Source organism: Triticum aestivum, chromosome 3B, assembly GCF_018294505.1.
Source record: "Triticum aestivum cultivar Chinese Spring chromosome 3B, IWGSC CS RefSeq v2.1, whole genome shotgun sequence".
NCBI lineage: Eukaryota > Viridiplantae > Streptophyta > Magnoliopsida > Poales > Poaceae > Triticum > Triticum aestivum.
The window spans coordinates 354135436-354150303 of NC_057801.1; positions in this window are offsets into that span (position 1 = coordinate 354135436).

Genomic DNA, 14868 nt, shown 5'->3' on the forward strand with positions numbered 1-14868 from the left:
TCTCGAATGAAACTATCCATGGAATCGTACGACGTGTGAAACGTAGATCATTGCCGTTCTTAACCGAGGCTCAGGTTAAGCTTCTTCTCATAGCCGCCATGGGGTTAGGAGTAAAACATCCCGAGGTTGACACATCTCGTTCGGCACGGAGAAGCATTGGGAACCCCAATATCGTTTTTTGGAGCAGTTTCTTTTCCCGTCTCCTCACCCCAGCATAGTGCTTCGCTTATGATTCTTCGGAGGAATCAACTGACTTCTCCCTTCTTCATTGATCCGCGGGAAAGGGAACCGTCTACTAGTTGGGAAGTGATGAGGACATCAATACCATTGTTACACCCACAGCCCCTTCTACTATACATACTTGACCAATTACTAGAGCTCGTGCAGGCCAATTAAATTACCAGGTACTTTCTTGGTAATGATTCTAATGTTCATGAGAATATGATGCTGCCTAAATTGGATACATTTATTTTTCTTACAAATGAAGGGCCTAGCTTGGAGTAGGATGATCATTGGAGCAAGAACAAGCATGGAGATGATGACATGCGCAAGGGAAACAAGAACGGAGTTTCAAGTCATGATTTCAGGACTTTGAAGCCACCGTAAAGAGTGCATGAACTCTTGGACGAAATATACAAGATGCCACTTCACAAATTTCATCCAGAGGCTATTATAGGTGCTATGTCACCTTATTATTGGGCCAGGCCCATGTAATTTCGAAATACATAAGTATAGGCTGTTTTTAGAGTCCGTATGTGTGGGGAAACAAGAGATAGGGTTGGTTTCGGACTCCTCCCCCAAGGGCCATGAAATTACCCCTCTTCCTCCATATATACAACCCTTAGGGTGTCGTTTAGACTTTGGGTTTTGTTTAGATTAAAAGTTCACCATAGCTGCAACTTCGCGTACTTCATTTGTGTTCAACGACCAGACAAAGACGTCACAGAACCCCACCTTGATCAATAAAGCTTTCATCTTATATTCACGGTATCTAGATTGCAATCTTAGTTTCTTGCTTGTTCTTCGTTTGCTTGCAGGAAATAGACCTTCGTGGTCAGGTTGATCGTGCTCCGGCATGGTCAATAACCTCTCGGACATCGTTTAGCGATTGCTAAGGCATGACGTCCTCGCACATACGAAGTCGGATTATCGAAGTCTACTCCTCCAAAACGATAATCACCATCTCATCGAAAGATGGGACACCTTTGCATCTATCAGGAACTTAGACATCAAGGTTGTGGCTTGATGATGATAACTAAGTTGACATGCCGGAGTTGGCTGCTAGCACAATAGGGTGCTGCCTTACTGCACCGTAGGCGCATGTGTGGTAGCGTTCGTGGTGGTGCTTCAGGATTCCAATGTACTGCATCTAGGATCAAAACGAGCTTGCCGGCGGACCACTGCCGTCCCATTCTTTAGTAAGATGGAGCGCTGCCATCTTATCCACAGAAAACGCATCAAGCTATTGCTTCAGGTCGAAGCACTAAAAGAAAAGGACCGGGAAACACGACGGCATAAGAACCACGGGAACCCAGGAGGGAGAAAGATGATGTATGGGATACGGGATCCTCGTAGTAGGCTGGACCAAAATCCAGCCAAGAGAGGGCAGCCTTTATAAGAAACATGTTGGGAAACCAAGAGAAGGCTTCGCCTTTTCTTATCTTCTTCCCGGCACAAAAAGAGGGATTAGCATTATCAACCCCATGAGAAAGCACTAACACCTTCCTCATCGGGGCTCCGCGCACTGGGAAAAGGCTTCCGTGACAGCAAACTGGCTACTAGTTAGGAAGTGAACTATGATTGATCCCCTATACTTATGGATCATCAAGACTCTTTTCTGGCGCTATTGCCGGGGAGTGAAGCGCCTTTGGTGAGTGCAATTTGGTAAGGAAACATTTATATTACGTGCTGAAATTTACTGTCACTTGTCACTATGGAAAAAATCTTTTGAGGGGTTTGTTTGGGGTATCTTCACCTCAACCAAAAGCACAAAGATTTGCTCCTCAACCTACTGCACCTACTGAAAATATTTATTATGACATTCCTTCGGGTATGGTAGAGAAACTGCTAGCTAATCCTTATGTAGGAGACGAAACAATACATCCTGATATGCACCTAATCTATGTAGATCAAGTTTGCGGATTATTTAAGCTTGCAGGTATTCTCGGGTATGAAGTTAAGAAGAAGGTTTTCCCTTTATCTTTGAAGGGAAAGGCATTGACATGGTATAGGCTATGTGATGACATTGGAGCTTGGGATTGGAACCTATTGACATTGGAATTTTGTTAGAAGTTTTATCCTATTCATCTGGTTCATTGTGATCGGAATTATATATATAATGTTTCGCCTCGTGAAGGATAAAGCATCGCACAAGCTTGGGGGAGGCTTAAGAACATGATGTACACATGCCCAATCATGAGCTCTCAAGAGGAATTATCTTACAGAATTTTTATGTTCGGCTTTCTCATAATGATCACACCATGCTCGATTCTTCTTCAATTGGTTCCTTTATGAAGAAAACTACTGAATTCAGATGGGATCTTCTGGAAAGAATTAAACGCAACCTGAAGATTGGGAACTCGACAAAGGTAAAGAGATAGGTATAATTCTTAAGTTTGATTGTGTTAAATCTTTTGTTGACACGGATGATTTTCATACTAAATATGGACTTGACTCTAAGATAGTAGCTTCCTTTGGTGAATAATTTGCTATGCATGTTGATCTCCCTAAGTAGAAGTGGTTTACATATCATCCCTTGTTAAAGAAAAGATTGAGGAACCCGTTATAGTTAAAGATGAAACTATCATTTACAATGTTGATCCAGTTGTTCCTACTGCTTACATTGAGAAACCACCTTTTCCTGTTAGGATAAAGGAACATGCTAAAGTTTCAACTGTGGTTAACAAAAGTAATATTAGAGCACCTAGACCCTCTGAACAAATTAAAATTGAACCTAATGTTGTTATGGTTAAACATCTCTTGGTTAATAATATTGATGGGAATGTTATTTACTTTTGTGATGAAGCTACTAGAATTGCCAAACCCGATACTAAACATAAGAATAAGCCTATTGTTGGCATGTTTGTTGTCTCACTTAAGAAAGGAGATCATTGTCATCATGGCTTATACGATTGGGGTGCTAGTGTGAGTGATATTCTGTTTACCTTATATCAAGAAATAAGAAATGATATTGTACTTGTTGAGATAGAAGATATTGATGCTACTATTAAGCTTGCGAATAGAGATACTATTACACCGCTTGGGATTATTAGAGATTTTGACATCTTGCGTGGAAAAATAACACACCCTACTAATTTCCTAGTCCTTGTTTCTCCACAAGATGATTTTTGTCCCATTATATTTGGTAGACCTTTCTTGAACACCGTTAATGCTAAAGATTTATTGCGCTAAAGAAACTGTCAGTGTTAACTTTGGTGATATATCTCATGAGTTTAATTTTTCTAAGTTTTGTAGACAACCTCACGATAAAGAATTTCCTAGTAAGGATAAAATTATTGGTCATTCTTCTATTGTCGTACCTCCTACTGATCCGTTAGAACAATATTTTCTAGACCACGAAAATGATATGCATATGAATGAAAGAAATGAAATAGATAAGATGTCCTTTGGTCAATGACCTATCCTGAAACATATTTTGCATGTTGAAACTCTTGGAGGCCCTCCTGAACCTAAGGATGATCCTATGTTTGACTTAAAACATTTGCCGGATACATTTAAATATGCTTATCTTCATGAAAAGAAGATATATCATGTTATTATTAGTGCTAACATTTCAGAGCATGAAGAAAAGAGATTACTAAAAACTTTGAGGAAGCATCGTGATGCTATTGGATATACTCTTGATGATCTTAAGTGCATTATCCCCACTCTATGTCAGCACAAGATCAATATGGAGACTGATGCAAAACTAGTTGTTGATCATCAATGATGACTAAATCCTAAGATGAAGGAGGTGGTAAGAACTGAAATATTAAAGCTTCTGGAAGTAGGTATAATCTATCCCATAGTTCATAGTAGATGGGTAAGTCCTGATCATTGTGTCCCTAAGAAAGGAGCCATTACCGTTGTTCCCAATGATAAAAATGAGCTTATCCCACAAAGAATTGTAATTGTTTATAGGATGGTAATTGAATTTATAAAATTAAATAAATCTACTAGAAAAGATCATTACCCCTTGCCTCTTATTGATCAAATGTTGGAAAAATTGTCCAACCATACACACTTTTGCTTTCTTGATGGATATTCTGGTTTCTCTCAAATACCTATATCACAAGTAGATCAAGAGAAAACTACTTTTACTTGCCATTTTGGAACTTTATCTTATAGACATATGCCTTTTGGTTTATGTAAAGCACCTGCTACTTTTCAAAGATGTATGACTGCTATATTCTCTGACTTTTATGAAAAGTTTGTCGAGGTTTTCATGGATTATTTTTTTGTTTACAAAATTTCTTTTGATGAAGTGCTTAAGCAACCTTGATAGAGTTTTGCAGAGATGTGAACAAATTAATCTTGTCTTGAATTAGTTTGTCTTGGGGCATAAAATTTTATGGTATTGTCTTGGGGCATAAAATTTTTGAATGAGGTATTGAAGTAGATAAAGCTAAAGTTGCTACAACTGAGAAAATTCCATATCCTAAAGATATTAAAGGTAGAGGAAGTTTCCATGGTCATGTTGGTTTCTATAGGAGGTTCATTAAAGACTTCTCTAAAATTTCTAGGCCTCTTACCAATCTTTTGCAAAAAGATGTTCCATTTGTTTTTTATGGCGATTGTGTAGAAGCCTTTGAAACACTTAAGAAAGCCTTAACTTCTGCACTATTGTTCAACCACCTGATTGGAACTTGCCTTTTGAAATTATGTGTGAGGCTAGTGATTATGTTGTTGGTGCTATTATAGGACAAAGAGTTGATAAGAAATTGGATGTTATCCATTATGCTAGTAAAACACTAGACAATGCTCAAAAAAATTATGCTACTACTGATAAAGAATTTTTAGCAGTTGTGTTTGCATGTGATAAATTTAGATCCTACATTGTTGGCTCTAAATTAATAGTTCACACCGATCATGCTGCTATTAAATATCTTAAGGGAAAGAAATATGCTAAACCTAGACTCATTACGTGGGTTCTTCTGCTTCAAGAATTTGACTTGCATATTATTGATAGAAAGGAAGTTGAGAATCATGTAGCTGATAACTTGTCTAGGTTGGAAAATGTTCTTGATGACCTACTACCTATTGATGATAGTTTTCCTGATGAACAAGTAGCTGTTATAAATGCTTCTCATAATACTCCTTGGTATGCAGACTATGCTAATTACATTGTTGCTAAATGTATACCCCCTAGTTTTACATACCAATAAAGAAAAAGTTCTTCGATTTGAGACACTACTTCTGGGATGACCCACACCTTTATAAAGAAGGAAAAGATGGTATTTTTAGACATTGTATACCTAAGCATGAACAAGAACAAATCCTACGGAAGTGTCATTCCGAGGCAGACAAAGGACACCATGCTGGAGACAGAACTGCGCAAAAGGTATTACAATCTGGTTTGTATTGGCCTACTCTCTTAAAAGATGCACCTAACTTTGTTTTATCATGTGATGAATGTCAAAGCATTGGTAATATTAGTAGACGTCACAAAATGCCTATGAACTAATCACTTGTTATTGAACCATTTGATGTTTGGGGATTTGATAATATGGGACCTTTTCCTTCCTCTAATGGGTATACTCATATTCAAGTTGTTGTTGATTACTTTACTAAGTGGGTAGAAGCTATTCCAACTAGTAGTGTTGATCGTAACACATCTATTAAAATGCTTAAAGAAGTTATTTCCCCGAGGTTTGGAGTCCCTAGATATTTAATGATTGATGGTGGTTCACATTTTATTCATGGTGCATTCCATAAACTCCTTGTTAAATATGATGACCATAGAATTGCATCACCTTATCATCCTCAGTCTAGTGGTCAAGTTGAATTGAGCAATAGAGAAATAAAGCTAATTTTACAAAAGACCTTCAATAGATCTAGAAAGAATTGGTCTAAGACACTTGAAGATGCATTTTGGTCATATGGACCTTACAAAATGGTCTGTGGAAAAGCATGACATTTACCTCTTGAGTTAGAACATAAAGCATATTAGGCAATTACAAAACTTTACTATGCTTTCAAACTTGCTGGTGAAAAGAGGTTATTTGATATTAGTTCTCTAGATGAATGGAGGACACAAGCTTATGAAAATGCTAAGTTATTTAAGGAAAAAATTAAAAGATGGCACGATAAAAGAATCCAAAAACTCCAATTCAAAGTAGGAGATCAAGTTTTATTGTACAACCCTTGTTTAGGATTCTTTGCAGGAAAGCTTCTCTCTAAATGGGAAGGATCGTATATCATGGAAGAAGTTTATCGTTTCGGAGCCATCAAGATAAACAATGCCGAAGGTACTAATCCGAAGGTGGTTAATGGGCAAATAATTAAAAATTATATCTCAGGTACGCCCATTAATGTTGAAACTAATATTATCCAAACTATGACACTAGAGGAACACATAAAGGAAACCTTACAGAACACTCCAAAGTCCTGAAAGAGTGGTAGGTATTTGGAATGGTAAGTAAATAGACTCTAAAAGTTCCATAAAAGTTCTTTCTGTCCATTTTGAAATATTTAAAAATTAGGAAAATAATGAACAGTCTGAAAAGTGCATGATGGAGCGACAAGCTCGAGGGGCGTGCCCCAACCACCTGGTGATAGAGGCAAAGGTGTCCCGTCTTTTGATGAGATGGTGGCTATCGTTTATGGTGGAGTAGACTTTGACGATCCGACTACGAACGTGCGAGGAAGTCGCGCCTTCGCAACCGCTACCAACTCCCATAGGTTATTGACCACGCCGGAGCACGATCAACCTGTCCACGGGGGTCTATTTCCTACAAGCAAACGAAGAACAAGAAAGAAACTGAAATTACAATCTGGATATTGCGAATAAAAGAGGAAAGCTTTATTGATCAAGTGGGGTTTTGTGATGCCTTGGTCTGGTCGTTGAACACAAACGAAGTACGTGAAGTTGCAGCTATGGTGAACTTTTAATCTAAACAAAACCCAAAGTCTAAACGGTGCCATAAGGGCTGTATATATGGAGGAAGAGGGGGAATTTCGTGGCCCTTGGGAAAGGGGTCCAAAACCAACCCTATCTCTTATTTCCCCACACAAACGGACTCTAAAAACAGCCTATACTTATGTATTTTGAAATTACATGGGCCTGGCCCAATAATAAGGTGACACAGCACCTAGAATAGCCTCTGGACGAAATTTATGAAGTGGCATCTTGTATATTTCGTCCAATGCTTCATGCACTCATTATGGTGGCATCAAAGTCCTGAAATCGTCACTTGTAACTCTGTTCTTTTTCCCCTTGCGCCCGTCATCATCTCCATGCTTGGTCTTGCTCTAGTGTTCTTCCCTCTTATCCATGCTAGGCCCTTCATTTGTAAGAAAAACAAGTGTATCCAATTTAGGCAGCATCTTATTCTCATGAACATTAGAATCATTACCAAGAAACGAAAGTACCTAATAATTTAATTGGCATGCGCGAGCTCTAGTAATTGGTCCAGTATATGTAGCAGTATGGGTTGTGGGTGTAAAAATGGTATTGATGTCCTCATCATCTCCCCTTCTTGAAATGAAGTCGTCCTCGACGGAAGCTCATCTTCCTCACCCAAATAAGGCTTCAAATCTGCAATGCTAAAAGTGGGACTAACCCCAAAATCTGCAGGCAGCTCAACTTTATATGCATTATAATTTATTTTCTATAACACCTTAAAAGGACCATCAGCACGTGGCATTAACTTTGATTTGCGCAAATTAGGAAACCTATCCTTACGCAAATGTAACCAAAGAAGATCTCCAGGTGCAAAGACAACATGTTTTTTACGCTTATCTCCAGCAAGTTTATATTTAGCATTCATACGCTCAATGTTTTCCTTAGTTAACTCATGCATTTTCAAAATCAATTCAACACTTTGTTTAGCATCAAAATTAACCTTCTCCGAAGATGGAAGAGGTAACAAGTCAATAGGTGCACGTGGTAGGAAACCATACACAATTTCAAAAGGGCACATCTTAGTAGTAGAATGCAATGAACGCTTATAAGCAAATTCAATATGAGGCAAGCATTCCTCCCACATTTTCTTATTATTCTTCAAAACAGCCCTAAGCATAGTAGACAATGTTCTATTGACTACCTCAGTTTGTCCATCAGTTTGGGGGTGACAAGTAGTACTAAAAAGTAGTTTAGTCCCCAACTTAGCCCATAAACATCTCCGAAAGTGGCTAAGAAATTTAGTATCACGATATGAAACAATAGTATTTGGCACACCATGCAAGCAAATAATTTCACGAAAGAACAAATCAGCAACATTAACAGCATCATCACTTTTATGACATGGTATAAAGTGTGTCATTTTTGAGAATCTATCCACGACAACAAATATGCTATCCCTCCCCTTATTTGTTCGAGGTAAACCTAAAACAAAGTCCATAGATATATCCTCCCGCGGAACACTAGGTACAAGCAAAGGCATATATAAACCATGAGGATTGAGTCATGACTTAGCTTTTTGACATGTAGTGCAGCGAGCAACAAAACGTTCAACATCCCGTCTCATCTTTGGCCAAAATAAATGTGTAGCAAGTATATCCTCCATCTTCTTCACGCCAAAGCTTCCCATTAATCCTCCTCCATGCGCCCCCTGCAACAACAAAAGACTAATGGAGCTAGCTGGAATGCATAGCTTGTTAGCACGAAACACAAGTCCATCGTTAACGACGAACTTGTTCCATGTTCTACCTTCTTTACAATTCTACAATACATCTTTAAATTTAGCATCATGCACATATTGATCTTTGATGGTCTCCAAACCAAATATTTTAAAGTCAAGCTGTGAAAGCATAGTATAACGACGAGACAATGCATCCGCAATAACATTTTCTTTACCCTTCTTGTGTTTAATGACATAAGGAAAGGTCTTTATGAATTCAAACCATTTATTATGTCTACGATTTAGTTTGGCTTGACTTTTAATTTGTTTCAAAGATTCATGATCAGAATGTATAACAAATTCCTTAGGCCATAAATAATGTTACCATGATTCTAAAGTCCGAACAAGAGCATATAATTCTTTACCATAAGTAGAATAGTTCAGACTAGGCCCACTCTATTTTTAGAAAAGTTTGCAACAGGTTTTCCATCTTGTAATAACACACCTCCTAATCCAATTCCACTAGCATCACATCCAAGCTCAAAAGTCTTATTAAAATCAGGAAGTTGGAGTAAAGGAGCATGCGTCAACTTATCTTTCAACACCGTGAAGGCTTCTTCCTGTGCGGTACCCCAAACAAAAGGCACATCCTTCTTTGTAAGCTCATTGAGAGGTGCAGCAATGGTGCTAAGATCTCTCACAAAACGCCTATAGAAACTAGCGAGTCCAAGAAAACTCCTCACTTGTGTGACCGTTTTGGGTTGCGTCCAACTCGCAATAGCTTCAATCTTGGCTTTATCAACTTCAATTCCCTGTGGAGTAACAACATAGCAAAGAAAGATATTCGGTCGGTGTAAAAGGTGCACTTCCCAAGGTTACCAAACAAACGTGCATCACGTAGAGCAATAAGAACAACATGTAAATGTTCCAAATGTTCCTCCAAAGATCTGCTATAAATCAGTATATCATCAAAATAGACTACCACAAATCGTCCAATGAAAGCACGTAAAACTTTGTTCATTAATCTCATGAAAGTACTAGGTGCATTAGTTAACCCAAAAGGCATGACTAACCACTCATATAATCCAAACTTATTTTTAAATGTTGTTTTCCATTCATCTCTTTGATGGTATCCACTACGCAAATCAACTTTGGAGAATATTGTAGAGCCACTCAATTCATCAAGCATATCATCTAGCCTAGTAATAGGATGAGAATAACGAATGGTAATATTATTAATGCCTCTACAATCAACACACATACGTGACGTACCATCCTTTTTTGGCACTAGTATAATAGGAACAACACAAGGACTAAGAGATTCGCGTATATAACCTTTGTCGAGCAGCCCCTGTACTTGACGCATAATCTCCTTCGTCTCCTCTGGATTGGTACGGCATGGTGCACGGTTGGGTAGTGATGCACCGGGAATTAAGGCAATCTGATGCTCAATCCCTCGAATAGGTGGTAATCCCGGTGGCACGTCTTGTGGAAAGACGTCAGCGAACTCCTGCAAAATGTTAGTGACAGCAGGAGGCGAAGAGGAAGGTACATCCTCGAAAGAAAATAATGCCTCTTTGCACACAAAAGCATAGCAAACAGATTTGCTGAAATCTAGATCATCAATATCAGATTTGGTGGCAAGTAAACATGCACTTTTCAATTTAATTTCAGAAGCAACACTAGATGGTTTATTATTATGCTTCATTTGTTGCTCAAATTCTTTTGCCACAATATGATTTTCACTCTTAATTTTCTCTTGTTTTGCTTTATTAGCTATATTAATATCATCTTTCAAAATGGAATCAGGAGAGATAGGAAGCAAAGTAATATTTTTATCCTTATGAACAAGAGTATACTGATTGTTTCTACCATGGTGTACAGAATTTTTATCAAATTGCCATGGTCAACCAAGTAATAAGGAACATGCTTGCATAGGTACCACATCACAATCAACATAATCAGCATATGTAGAGATACTAAAAGGCACACAAATAGTACATGTTACCTTACATTGTCGCTGTTGTTGAACCATTGGATGTAGTAAGGATGTGGATGTGGTCTTGTGGTGAGAGATACATTCTCCACCATCTCCATGCTAGCCAAGTTGTTGGAGCTCCCTCCATCTATAATGACGCGAACATAACGTTCCTTCACAACTCCCTTTGTATGGAACAAATTATGCCTCTGATTTTGCTCAGCTTGTGTGAGCTGCACACTCAAAACACGTTGAGCAACTAAACATTCATAAATGTCAGCATCTTCAGGAGCCATGTAGTGTGTCTCATGTTCAGTATCATCTCCACTGTGTTCTTCACGTGTAATAAGAGCCAAAGTCTCATCATCATAGTCACCAGCGGACTCATACCCACCATCCTTAGTGGAAATCATCACATGCTCAGATTTGTATTCTCTCACATAATGACCTCTTCCCTTACAACGACGACAAATAATATCACTTGTGTGCCCGGTTGATGCCATGGAAGAAGAAGAGCTCTGTGCAGGCCTGGCAGGTGTGCTCTTGGCATATAGTGGTGGTTGTGCCTGCTTTCTTGTATCACGGATGAAGGTGGCACCTGAAGGAGGTGTTGGTACAGTGGAAGTAGAAGATGCACGCGGTGTCCATGATGAAGGTCGACCTATAGAAAAGTTAGTTCGCGCCAATGCCTGTCGATCCTGCACTTCACGTTCAGCTTTACAAGCAAGATGAAATAAATGAATGATATTAGTATACTCCTTATACTCTAGAATGGTCTGAATCTCTCTACTTAATCCACCCATAAAACATGCAAGCACTGCTTCATTCTCCTCAACAATACCACATCTAATCATGCCAGTTTGTAATTCCTGATAATATTCTTCTATAGAATTTTTTCCTTGTCTTAAACGCTGCAATTTTTGAAGCAATTCACGTTGATAATATGGTGGAACCCAACGAGTACGCATAGCAGTTTTCAAAGCAGCCCAAGTAGCTGGAATAGGATATAATCTACAATGTTCAGACCACCAAACACATGCAAAACTAGTGAAAGCACAAACGGCAGCAGCAACATGTCTTTCCTCGAGATATTGTAAACATGTAAAATGTTGTTCAGTTACTAACTCCCAAGCAAGATATTATCAGGAACACATCTACCCTCAAATGGTGGAATATTCAATTTCAGTTTAGGAATATGGTCATGATCTCCTACCTGAGGTGGTGGTGCAGGCCTACCATTGCGATTATTTGCATGTGGATGACCTGGTGCTAGTGCTGGTGGTTGCACATAGTTCTGATTTTGTTCAACCTTATCCTCATAATCGCCCACGTAATCGTCATCCTCCTTGGGACCAGCAGCAGCAGTAGCAGGAGCCAAAGAAGCATCAACAGTACGTGTAGCATCACCAGAATTTTGACCAGGCTCAATTGGAACACGTTGTGCTCGTCTTACTTGATTTGGAAGGTGGCATTGTGGATGTTGTTGTTGTTGTTGTTGTTGTTGTAGAGGTGCGAAAAGTGCAGCCGGCGGTGGTTGTGGAAGACGCGCGAGCAATTCATAAAACTTATCAAGCTTTGTTTCAAACTGTCGGTGTACAAAAGTAGGGGCTCTCTTTCGTACCCCTTTACTTGTGCACGGGCAGTCAGAGCCGCGCCCATGGCCACACTTAGCAGGGCAGAGGAGGGAAGCCAAAGGCGTAAGACAATCAAAGCAACGCCAGGACCAGAGACACAAAAAGCAAGAGGGCGAGGTGGACTCCCCCGGCAAGAGCCTTGCCGGGGCAGCCTCCGCAGCCCCGACAAGAGCCTTGCCGGGGCAACTTGCCCAGTGCCGGCAGAGCGCGCCACCCTTGAGCCCAAGGGTTCCAACGCCATCGACCACATTGGAACCAAGGCTCGGGAGGCACCTATGTGGTGGCATGCAGATCTTTGTGAAGACAAAGGGCCTGCGAGGCCTAGATAGGAACTAGAAGACAAAGCAACAGCGAGGCTCCTTACCGAGTGTGCCCACGAGGCCCCGGCAAGGCTCCTGCCGAAGATACCCACGAGGCCCCGGCAAGATTCTTGCCGAGGGCGCTCGCAAGGCCCCGGCAAGACCCTTGCCGAGAACATTAGCAAGACCGTGGAAAGGCTTTGCCGCCCCATCGCCGACCCATCTCTGCGACCGACCCACCAACCAAGCAAGTACCCATGTGGCAGTACGTGGCTCCTAAGCCAACCAGTCAAGCACCTACGTGGTGGCATGCAGATCCTCGTGAAGACCCTGCCACCGCACCAGCTCAGCAGCATGCCAGCTTACATGGCGCTGCACGCCTCGTTGGCCTGGACGTGTGTCGAAGCAAGGAGAAGCGGCGACGGATGGGACGGGCTTCGTTGACGTCCCCGATAAAGCAAGAGGACACCTAAGTAGCACATTTAATGTGTTTTGTCCTGTGATGTCGGGCAATAAGCTTCTACACTGTACATACTTTCCACCTCCTGTGTGCCACTGTGGCGTCCCCTTTGAACTATAAAAGGAGGCCCGAGGCATACTGAGAAAGGATTCGGATCTTTTGGACTACGCACACGCCATAGCTAGTTCAAGGACTCAAGAACACTCAAATATACACCAAAGCAGGACTAGGGTATTATGCATCCTCGCGGCCCGAACCTGGGTAAACAATCTTTATGCTGGCTCCTAGACCCGCTCTTTCCACAACCTCGCGCCTGCCGACCATAGTAGGGATTCCAGTGATCCCATAGGTGTCGTTTTCCACCGACACGAACGTCTTCTCAATGCCATCTTATCTTCTCCATGGCCTCTTCTAATTTTTTTTAGCACATCTTGCACCTGTCCACTCATCATTTGCTGAAATTTATCATGTAGCTATTTGTTCGTCATGTTCTCCCAATCAGTCTCATCGGCTTGTGATCCTGCCATGGTTAGCAGCAATACAAACATACAAGAATATGATCCTATAGACTACTAGGAAGTGTTGGTGGTGTGTCACAAACCCGTCAAGCTCTCAAATTCTTACAAGTTCTTACCCATCAGCAGGTGGTGATCGGCAACCATTGTAGTCAAAACTCTCAAAGCGTGGATAGAGCGATGGCCACGGAGAGTCAAACGCACGACGCAGATATATGTGGAGCTGGGAAGGATTATGATATGGTAGCAAAAAGCATCAGCAATAATCAATTCAGAGGTACAAAGTTGAATAAACGCTCAACAACGGTACTGTGCTGGTCCTAGGCTAGACCATGCTAGAGAGGCGAGCCTAGAACATTAACAAAATCACGGTGCTGCACGTAAACAACGGAGGAACACTCTAAATTGTTTTTCTCTTTTTTTCTCTTTTTTTCACTTTTTTGCACTTTTTTCCTCTCTTTTTTTCCCCGCAACAATTTTTTTTGAAAAAGACTACAAATGGTCTAAAAACTACCTAGCCAGAATTTTCCAAACTTATTCGCGCCTCTTAGTATCGCGTGATCTTGAAATCGAAAACAAAGAAAAAATACTTGACTCGGTCTAGGACTAGTGGCGGAGATGAATCTGGGGGAAACTCGGACTTGGGGCAGATATATGTAGGACGGTGGAACACGGACTGGTGGCAGATCTGTGATGGAGGTGGACTCGGATTATTGTGATGGCGGTGGATATGTGGTATATGGCAGCGGTGATGACGATGGTGGTATGTGGCAGCGGTGATGATGGTGGTGGTATATGGCAGCGTTGATGACGAAGATGCGGCGGCGGCGTGACAACTTGTGAACAGAACTCAAAACTCTAAAGGACTAGACACTAAGACTAGCAACTAGACACGATAATGCGACCACAAATTCAACAATGCAAAACACCAAAAAGATTATGCAAAGGCTCAGATTGGTTCAGATATGATGAACTAACCCTAATTTTTTTGGCTTTTTCGTGAACTGTAGGTATGAAGAACAGACTCGATCTAAACTATGAAAAACTATAAAATCTCACTAAGCAACCTGGAAATCTGATACCACTTGATAGAGGCAAAGGTGTCCCGTCTTTCGATGAGATGGTGGCTATCATTTATGGTGGAGTAGACATTGACAATCCAACTACGAACATGTGTGGACGTCGCGCCTTAGCAATCGCTA